The sequence below is a fragment of the Zingiber officinale genome, chromosome 10B (genome assembly GCF_018446385.1).
Source record: "Zingiber officinale cultivar Zhangliang chromosome 10B, Zo_v1.1, whole genome shotgun sequence".
Classification (NCBI taxonomy): Eukaryota; Viridiplantae; Streptophyta; class Magnoliopsida; order Zingiberales; family Zingiberaceae; genus Zingiber; species Zingiber officinale.
This window is the reverse complement of record NC_056005.1, coordinates 30523221-30532244: the sequence shown is the minus strand read 5'-3', so window position 1 is coordinate 30532244 and position 9024 is coordinate 30523221. Positions and strand designations below refer to the sequence as shown.

General features: G+C 34.0%; 2 long non-coding RNA genes across 6 annotated transcripts; both read right to left on the bottom strand.

Moving 5' to 3' along the window:
* Positions 1 to 408: 408 nt before the first annotated feature.
* On the bottom strand, positions 409 to 629 carry LOC122028729. The gene is made up of 2 exons (XR_006124937.1): positions 584 to 629; positions 409 to 479 (listed from the first exon to the last, which is right to left on the bottom strand). It is a non-coding gene; the product is annotated as an uncharacterized LOC122028729 (long non-coding RNA).
* A 146-nt stretch (positions 630 to 775) lies between these two features.
* Positions 776 to 3153, bottom strand: LOC122029667. 5 transcript variants are annotated; one of them, XR_006125122.1, is made up of 3 exons: positions 2667 to 2758; positions 2212 to 2478; positions 776 to 879 (listed from the first exon to the last, which is right to left on the bottom strand). It is a non-coding gene; the product is annotated as an uncharacterized LOC122029667 (long non-coding RNA). The 5 variants fall into 5 exon arrangements; XR_006125119.1 differs by lacking the exon at positions 776 to 879 and adding an exon at positions 2935 to 3153 and having other exon boundaries at positions 2667 to 2729; XR_006125121.1 differs by lacking the exon at positions 776 to 879 and adding an exon at positions 2935 to 3153 and having other exon boundaries at positions 2212 to 2468; positions 2667 to 2729.
* Between the last annotated feature and the right edge of the window lie 5871 nt (positions 3154 to 9024).

The window sequence follows — 9024 nt, the reverse complement described above, 5'->3', positions numbered from 1 at the left end:
CAATACTATAAATTTCAATAACCATGCATCCGTGCTTCCTATTGCATTATCAAGAAACTGCATTTTATCATTTGGTCGAATTAGGTCCACCTTTTCCACCAAAACTTTATCAACCTAAACTTTCCAACATGATCCACCAAGAATAACGTGATGCACTTTTGTGTTTAGATCTGTGGATGCAATTCGACCTTCTGCAACAACTAATTCATCAGTAGACCAATGAAGCAGCTTACATTTAGTATTAGCACAGATATCTCCACGACTCACATTTCTCAAATTTGACTGTAAATAAACAATACAAAGTTATTAATTCAATCATATATATTTTTGTAACAATTTAGTGATTCAGAAATACATAATTTTATGATAATCACCTGAAAAACATGACTAAAATCATCACTTTTTTTGGCACCAATATTGATATCTCTATTGCTACCAATTTCATTCCCAATACCGCTACAAATGTCACCACTAGCAATCTAATTTTACAACCAAATCGCGTCAAGCAATGTCATCATGATAATTTAAAAGCATTTAAGTGTACATATCAAACTTATTATATATATATTGTTTACTTACTAACCTGTTCTGGATGATTTTGTTGTCTCATACTTTGTAAAAACATAGACGTCATTTCTTGCATTTCTAGTTGATTTTGTTGCTTCATTTCTTGCATTTGTTGTTGAACATTTTGTACTATAGTTTGAAGTTGTTAAACCGTTCCATTTTGTGGCACAGAAGCTCCAACTTTCGATGGTGTTACTCCAAAGCCCATTCCGCGCACTCTACCCCGAGCTTCTTTGCCAAACACAATGCTAATTGTATCATCAACAATATTAGTTGTGTTTTGAGATTCGGGTGGGCATTCTAATATTTTTTCTACAACAAAAAAAACTTTCAATATATTATCATTAATATAATAGATGACTATACTGAACATCAACAAATAATACATGTAAATGAAATCAACATATAATAAAGAAATCAACTCATGTGAAAATTCTGCAGTAGAATACAGAAATGCACAGCATATGTCCTTTTTAGATTGTGCTGGTTCAGATGGTGGCTGAACTTCAGTAGGACCAACAGATTCAGAAACCTTGTAATCTTTAAATTTCTCAATATCTCCCTTTTCCTCCACAGTCATAGCAATGGTTTGATGGCAGATTATTTAAAATTCATAACAAATAAAAGTAATATCTTGTATCAAAATAAAATATAATAAGAATCAGAGAATATTTATAATGCAAATTGTGAAGGTACTCAGGCCACTTGAATGAGATGGCAACAATACTTCATGCACCTCATATATTCAAACAACACATCCTCATTACAGTTTACAGGCAGTTCACCAAAAATCTATTTAAACTGAACCAATCACTATAGCTTAAAGGGATTAGCCGAACATAATTCATAATATAGTGAAGGTTTTTCTAACTAAGCAAGTTATGCAGGAGGAGTTTTTATTTTATTCAAAAACTTCATTATCATCTGAAAAAAAAATTTAAGAACTCAATCAACATCAATAATGAAAGATGTTTAAACTCCTAGTGGCTGTGGAAAGCAAATAATATAAAAAAAGATTCGGGAATTTGGTAAATTGGTGATATTTGAGAACTATCAGTTAGAGGACAATGCACTTTTCCTGCATGATCCAATTGTGATGCAACAGGTATATGGCAGCCTTAGCAACTTCACCTAGAGATCTAATATGCTTCTTGTGATTTTGATCCAATCTAGCTAACCTCTCCAATGATCCAATCAAGTAAATGAACTTGAGCAAACAGGCATGGACAATATGAAATTAGTTGTTACTGGTTTAACAATATTCAAGTTGCAACAATGACACATGCAGACTTTGGTGAATCATGAGATCACACGCTCAAAAACAAAAAAGTGATCTCTAAATGAATTATTAGTAAGAGTATTCAACATATCCACAACATATCCTGATATCCATAATGTTTATTAAGATTCAGTACAAAAATAACAATAAAGACATCCATCACAGGCCCAAGGGTTTCTTAATTCAACAAAACCAACAACATATAAGTGCTGAAAGTAGTAACAGGAACAAGTATCACAAAATCAAGACAAAAGATGAATAGGAAATTTCCCTCCAAAGCTAATGAAAATTAAATCCTCATGAACTAAAAGGAAGAGCATGAGACTGGTATTGGGTGGGTAAAAGATGAATGCATATGTAATTACCTCACCAACTTTTATCTCTTTGGACCCATCTCCATGTATTATCTTGGCAAGATATCCTTCTTCCATGCACTCCATTTCCACTGTAGCCTTGTCAGTTTCCAGCAAATATGGAACCCTCGCTTGAAATTACTTTAGCAATACTTGCAAATATAGTCATGATGCAAAGCAGAGTGGACTCCAAGCAGCAAAATCTTTGATGACTCCAAATTCAGATTTTAATATGCTTGAATGTAATTTGAAGGCAAGTGCACAAGTTGCTGAAGTGTCCTACCAGAAATTAATAATCATTGACCACAATCTAATATAAAACTAATTACATCTGATGTGAAAAATATAAAGAAGATGTTCATTATATAACTTAGATGACCACAATCTAATATAAAACTAATTAATTACATCTGATGTGAAAAATATAAAGATGTTCACTATATAACTTAGAATTGAGAAGTGGTCACCGTTATATATGTATCCTTTTGCCTATAAATATACCACAAGCCATACAACTCCATTCGCATTTCCTATAAGCAGAATCAGAATCAGAAGCAGAAGCAAAAGCAAAAGCAGAGCATGGCGTAGCGGCTTGCAAAAATCATTTCTAAAATGAGCATTTAAGTGTTCATACTTTGTAAGTATACAACAATCAAAGCCGAACACAGTTCATAAAAGTGAAAGAGTCGAGCAGTGCCATCCAAATAAGTTTAGGGACTTAGAGATTAGGGTTACCTTTGGCTTTGAGCTTTTGGCTTGATGTAGAGTGTGGAGTGGTTAACAAAGGGCTTGCTTACTCTTGCTGTGGTCCTATGATACGGAGAGATGGAAGGAAGTCTTGTAGCAGACGACGGCGAGTGCGGAGAGGCAGAGTGGAGTCGTGCGGCCGGCAATGGTCAGTGCAGAGAGGTGGAGAGGATCCCTACGGCTGGTGGTGGTGAGTGCCGAGAGGTAGAGAGGAGTCCGGCAATGGCAACGGCGACGGCGACGGTAGTGAAGAGAGGCAGAGAGCTATTACGGAGAGGCAAGGAGTTGTTGCGGCAATGGGTTCGGGCGGCGAAGGCGTCGGGCAGCGAAGGCTTAACATAACCTATGCGTTCTTTAATTAATTAGCCATGTTTTATTATTTAACAGGATCTTTAATTTTTTTTTTGTTTTAATTAACTTTAATTTTTTCTTACTTGATTTTTTTAACCAAGTGGCGTTTTCGTTTCATTATGTATTTTTTTAATTTAATTTTTTTTACATTCTATTATAATCATGTTTTTTTATTTAATTTTTTTAACATAATTTTATTTTATTATTACTTTTTTTTTATTATTTCCAAACTAATCGCAGCATATATGTTGCATGCTATTGATAATAAATAAAAGTATTTGCAGCATGCTAAATATTTAAAGTATTAACGGCATGCTTTTAATGTGCGCTGTTAATATTTAGACATAAAATTTTTTCTTATTCAAGTTTCGCCAAAAAATTGTCCAAGCCGAGAATTGAACCCACGACCTTTGACTCGGTCAAAACCCGGCTGACCAGGTGGGCAAACGAATTTTTTTGTTTAGGAAAGGTAGCGAATTTATTTAAGATAGTTAACAAAATATTGGATTATAAAAGGGATAAGTTGATCTTGGATTTGTCTGTTTAGAAAAGGTGGCGAATTTATTTAAGATAGTTAACAGAATATTATAAAAGGGATAAGTTGATGTTGGATTTGTCTGTTTAGAAAAGGTAGTGAATTTATTTAAGATAGTTAGCAGAATATTAGATTATAAAGGGATAAGTTGATGTTAGATTTGTCTGTTTAGAAAAGGTAGCGAAATTATTTAAGGAGTTAACAGAAATATTAAGTTATAAAAAGGGATAAGTTGATGCTCTGTTTTAAACCATTCTCTCCTTCTCTTCTGCATACGATGGCGGAGCTCGGGCAGAAAATGAAAGGGAGTTAGGGCATCATCTCCGATGGTCGGCCAAGGTCCTAGAAGTCCTTTTTGTTCGGTTGTGAGTCCAAGAATCAAGGTAAGTGCTTCTCACCTGCAGTAGGAGTAGTTTCGGACCTTTGTTCTTCTTGAATTCGAAGCATGAGAAGCGCTTATAGTGCAGATTTTTAATTAAGCCTATAGTACAGATTTTAATTAAGCTTATAGTACAGATTTTTATGTAGGCTTATAGTGCAGATTTTAATTAAGCCTATAGTGCAGATTTTAATTAAGCTTATAGTGCAGATTTTAATTAAGCATATAGTGCAGATTTTAATTAAGCTTATAGTACAGATTTTTAATTAGGCTTATAGTGCAGATTTTAATTAAGCCTATAGTGCAGATTTTAATTAAGCTTATAGTCAGATTTTTAATTAAGCCTATAGTGCAGATTTTAATTAAGCTTATAGTGCAGATTTTTATGTAGGCTCATAGTGCAGATTTTAATTAAGCTTGTAGTGCAGATTTCTTAGAGCTTAAAATGCAGATTTCTTTAGAGCAGATTTCTTTATAGCTTGTAGTGCAGATTTCTTAACAGCTTATGGTGTAGATTTCTTTAAAGTTTATAGTGCAGATTTTTGGTGGAATTTATAGTGCAGATTTTTGGTGGAACTTGTAGTGCAGATTTTTGGTGGAACTTATAGTGCAGTTTTTAAAGAAAAAGATTATAGTGCAGTTTGGTTAAGTATTATAGTGCATAATTTATGTTTGCATAGTATGCAGAAATAGGGTAGCATAGAATACAGAATCTTGATTAGTATAGTATGCAGAATTTTGATTAGCATAGTATACAGATTTTTGTTTATGCATTTCAAAGTTAGAATTTGTTTAAACATTTCAGTTTTTAAAGAAGCATTCTTTTATTAGAGGTATTAACAAGTATAAGAAAGATAAAGAAAAGAAAGAAAAAGGTCAAGGCCTTAAGTAGGTCCCAAAGTCAAGACTTTAGGGATTTTGACACACAAGGTGCTCGTTAAAATGCCAAGGCATTTAAAGAAGAAGTAATTAAAATAAATCAGCTTATGAATCAGTATTTTACTTTTATCAGTGGCACTGTGCTGGACTCTTAGTTGTCCTTGGGTTGGGCTCCCATAGTCGTCCCTAGGTTTAGATAACCTATTAAATCCTACTAGATTCGGGACCTGTTATCTCGGGTCTAGTTAGGGATGCGCGGATAGTAAGTACAGTTGCCGGGCCCATCAACAGTTTGATTATTATTTTTATCTATTATGAAAATAATTTTCAAAACTTCACAAATCAATTTTAGATTTATTTTATTCACATGCATATTCGAGTTTTGTTAGTTAGATAGCGCTTACTAAGCAATTTTGCTTATAGTTGCATTTCCTCTTACTGCAGATAAAGGAAAGGAAAAGTTATAGCAAAGGAAGGCGACGAGGAGGTGCGGATGGATGTGTGATGCATGGACTATAGAAGCCTTGGGATTTAGCATAAGAATTTATTAACAAAGAGTTGAATAGAATGTATTAGATGAGTCATTTAGTCTTCCGCTGCTAGTTAATTGTAAGTTTTGAGTTCTCCGAGAGTTTTAGGACTTACTATCAACATGTGAACAAAGATAGTTAAGTAAAGTTAGTAGTCCAGTAGCGCTCTGCCCTCACAGTCCAATAGCGAGGAGGGTGGGGTGTTACAAGTTGGTATCAGAGTAGTTCCTATTCTCCAACATCACACATCAGCACCAACCTTGCCGTCTTCAAGTAAGAAAGTACTTAATTTTTTGTATGCTTTTCTTTATTCTTTACAGTAAAGAGAAATCCTTAGAAGTATTAGATTATATGTACAGAATAGGGAGATGTTTAGAAGTGCTTATAAAATTAAGAATTCTGCTTAGTTTCTTTTACATAACAAGATGTGTTCTGGGATGGTGGTATGATCCGGGGACCTAAGCCCGGTGAGCGCACCAGAATCAAACAAGATGTGTTCTGGGATGGTGGTATGATCCGGGGACCTAAGCCCGGTGAGCGCGCCAGAATAAAGGGGAACTCCGGTCCTAAGTTCGGACCCCTACCAACCTAGCGCTAGGGTAGTTGTCTGATCAACAACTTATGTTACGGTACTACTAAGTGCAACTAGGCCACCACAATAGTATGTTTATAAGTATGCAGCAAGTATGTTCAAGTCATGTTATATTTATATTTACGTTTATGTTTAGGTCCACATTATGTTCATGTTATGTTCTTGCCTATGCATATGGACATGCTTGTGATCGAGTCTATCATTATGTTTAGTTCATCTACCATGCTTACATTTATGTTGTCATGCTTATGTCACTACTTATGCTTATGTTCATTGAAAGTAGGTTAGGAGGTCCTAAGATACCTTTGATGTGGTTTTCCTTAGTACATTAGATTATGGACGCTAACTAATGCATGTACAAGGTAGAGAACATGCTATAGAATTATTCTAAGTTTGAGGACGAACTTTTTATAAGGTATGGGGGATTGTAACGATCCAATTTTCCTCATTAGGAGTTCTAAAAGTTCTTAAAAATATTTAGAAATATTTTAGAAATATTCTAGAGATTTTTAGAAATTTTTAGAGTATTTTTATGTAATTTTTGGAGATCGTTTGGTATTTTTACTAAACAAAGGAAGTTTCGACAAAAAAATATCCAAGCCGAGAATTGAACCCACGACCTTTGACTCGGTCAAAACCTGGCTGTCCAGGTGGGCAAACAAATTTTTTTGTTTAGGAAAGGTAGCGAATTTATTTAAGATAGTTAACAGAATATTGGATTATAAAAGGGATAAGTTGATCTTGGATTTGTCTGTTTAGAAAAGATAGCGAATTTATTTAAGATAGTTAACAGAATATTATAAAAGGGATAAGTTGATGTTGGATTTGTTTGTTTAGAAAAGGTAGCGAATTTATTTAAGATAGTTAGCAGAATATTATATTATAAAAGGGATAAGTTGATGTTGGATTTGTCTGTTTAGAAAAGATAGCGAATTTATTTAAGGAGTTAACATAAATATTAAGTTATAAAAAGGGATAAGTTGATGCTCTGTTTTAAACCATTCTCTCCTTCTCTTCTGCATACGATGGCGGAGCTCGGGCAGAAAATGAAAGGGAGTTAGGGCATCATCTCCGGCGGTCGGCCAAGATCCGAGAAGCCCTTTTTGTTCGGTTGTGAGTCCAAGAATCAAGGTAAGTGCTTCTCACCTACAGTAGGAGTAGTTTCAGACCTTTGTTCTTCTTGAATTCGAAGCATGAGAAGCATTTATAGTGCAGATTTTTAATTATGCCTATAGTGCAGATTTTAATTAAGTTTATAGTGCAGATTTTTATGTAGGCTTATAGTGCAGATTTTAATTAAGCCTATAGTGCAGATTTTAATTAAGCTTATAGTGCAGATTTTTAATTAGGCTTATAGTGCAGATTTTAATTAAGCATATAGTGCAGATTTTAATTAAGCTTATAGTACAGATTTTTAATTAGGCTTATAGTGCAGATTTTAATTAAGCCTATAGTGTAGATTTTAATTAAGCTTATAGTGCAGATTTTTAATTAAGCCTATAGTGCAGATTTTAATTAAGCTTATAGTGCAGATTTTTATGTAGGCTTATAGTGCAGATTTTAATTAAGCTTGTAGTGCAGATTTCTTAGAGCTTAAAATGCAGATTTTTTTAGAGCAGATTTCTTTATAGCTTGTAGTACAGATTTCTTAACCGCTTATGGTGTAGATTTCTTTAAAGTTTATAGTGCAGATTTTTGGTGGAATTTATAGTGTAGATTTTTGGTGGAACTTGTAGTGCAGATTTTTGGTGGAACTTATAGTGCAGTTTTTAAAGAAAAAGATTATAGTGCAGTTTGGTTAAGTATTATAGTGCATAATTTATGTTTGCATAGTATGCAGAAATAGGGTAGCATAGAATACAGAATCTTGATTAGTATAGTATGCAGAATTTTGATTAGCATAGTATACAGATTTTTGTTTATGCATTTCAAAGTTAGAATTTGTTTAAACATTTCAGTTTTTAAAGAAGCATTCTTTTATTAGAGGTATTAACAAGTATAAGAAAGATAAAGAAAAGAAAGAAAAAGGCCAAGGCCTTAAGTAGGTCCCAAAGTCAAGACTTTAGGGATTTTGACACACAAGGTGCTCGTTAAAATGCCAAGGCATTTAAAGAAGAAGTAATTAAGATAAATCAGCTTATGAATCAGTATTTTACTTTTATCAGTGGCACTGTGCTGGACTCTTAGTTGTCCTTGGGTTGGGCTCCCATAGTCGTCCCTAGGTTTAGATAACCTAGTAAACTCTACTAGATTCGGGACCAGCTATCTCGGGTCTAGTACAGTTGCCGGACCCATCAACAGTTTGATTATTATTTTTATCTATTATGAAAATAGTTTTCAAAACTTCACAAATCAGTTTTAGATTTATTTTATTCACATGCATATTCGAGTTTTGTGAGTTAGATAGCGCTTACTAAGTAATTTTGCTTATAGTTGCATTTCCTCTTACTGCAGATAAAGGAAAGGAAAAGTTATAGCAAAGGAAGGCGACGAGGAGGTGCGGATGGATGTGTGATGCCTGGACTATAGAAGCCTTGGGATTTAGCATAAGAATTTATTTACAAAGAGTTGAATAGAATGTATTAGATGAGTCATTTAGTCTTCCGCTGCTAGTTAATTATAAGTTTTGAGTTCTCCAAGAGTTTTAGGACTAACTATCAACATGTGAACAAAGATAGTTAAGTAAAGTTAGTAGTCCAGTAGCGCTCCGCCCTCACAGTCCAATAGCGAGGAGGGTGGGGTGTTACAAACATGCATGCCATTAATAATACTATTAACAGCGTGCTTTTAATGTGTGATGTTAATAGCAAGC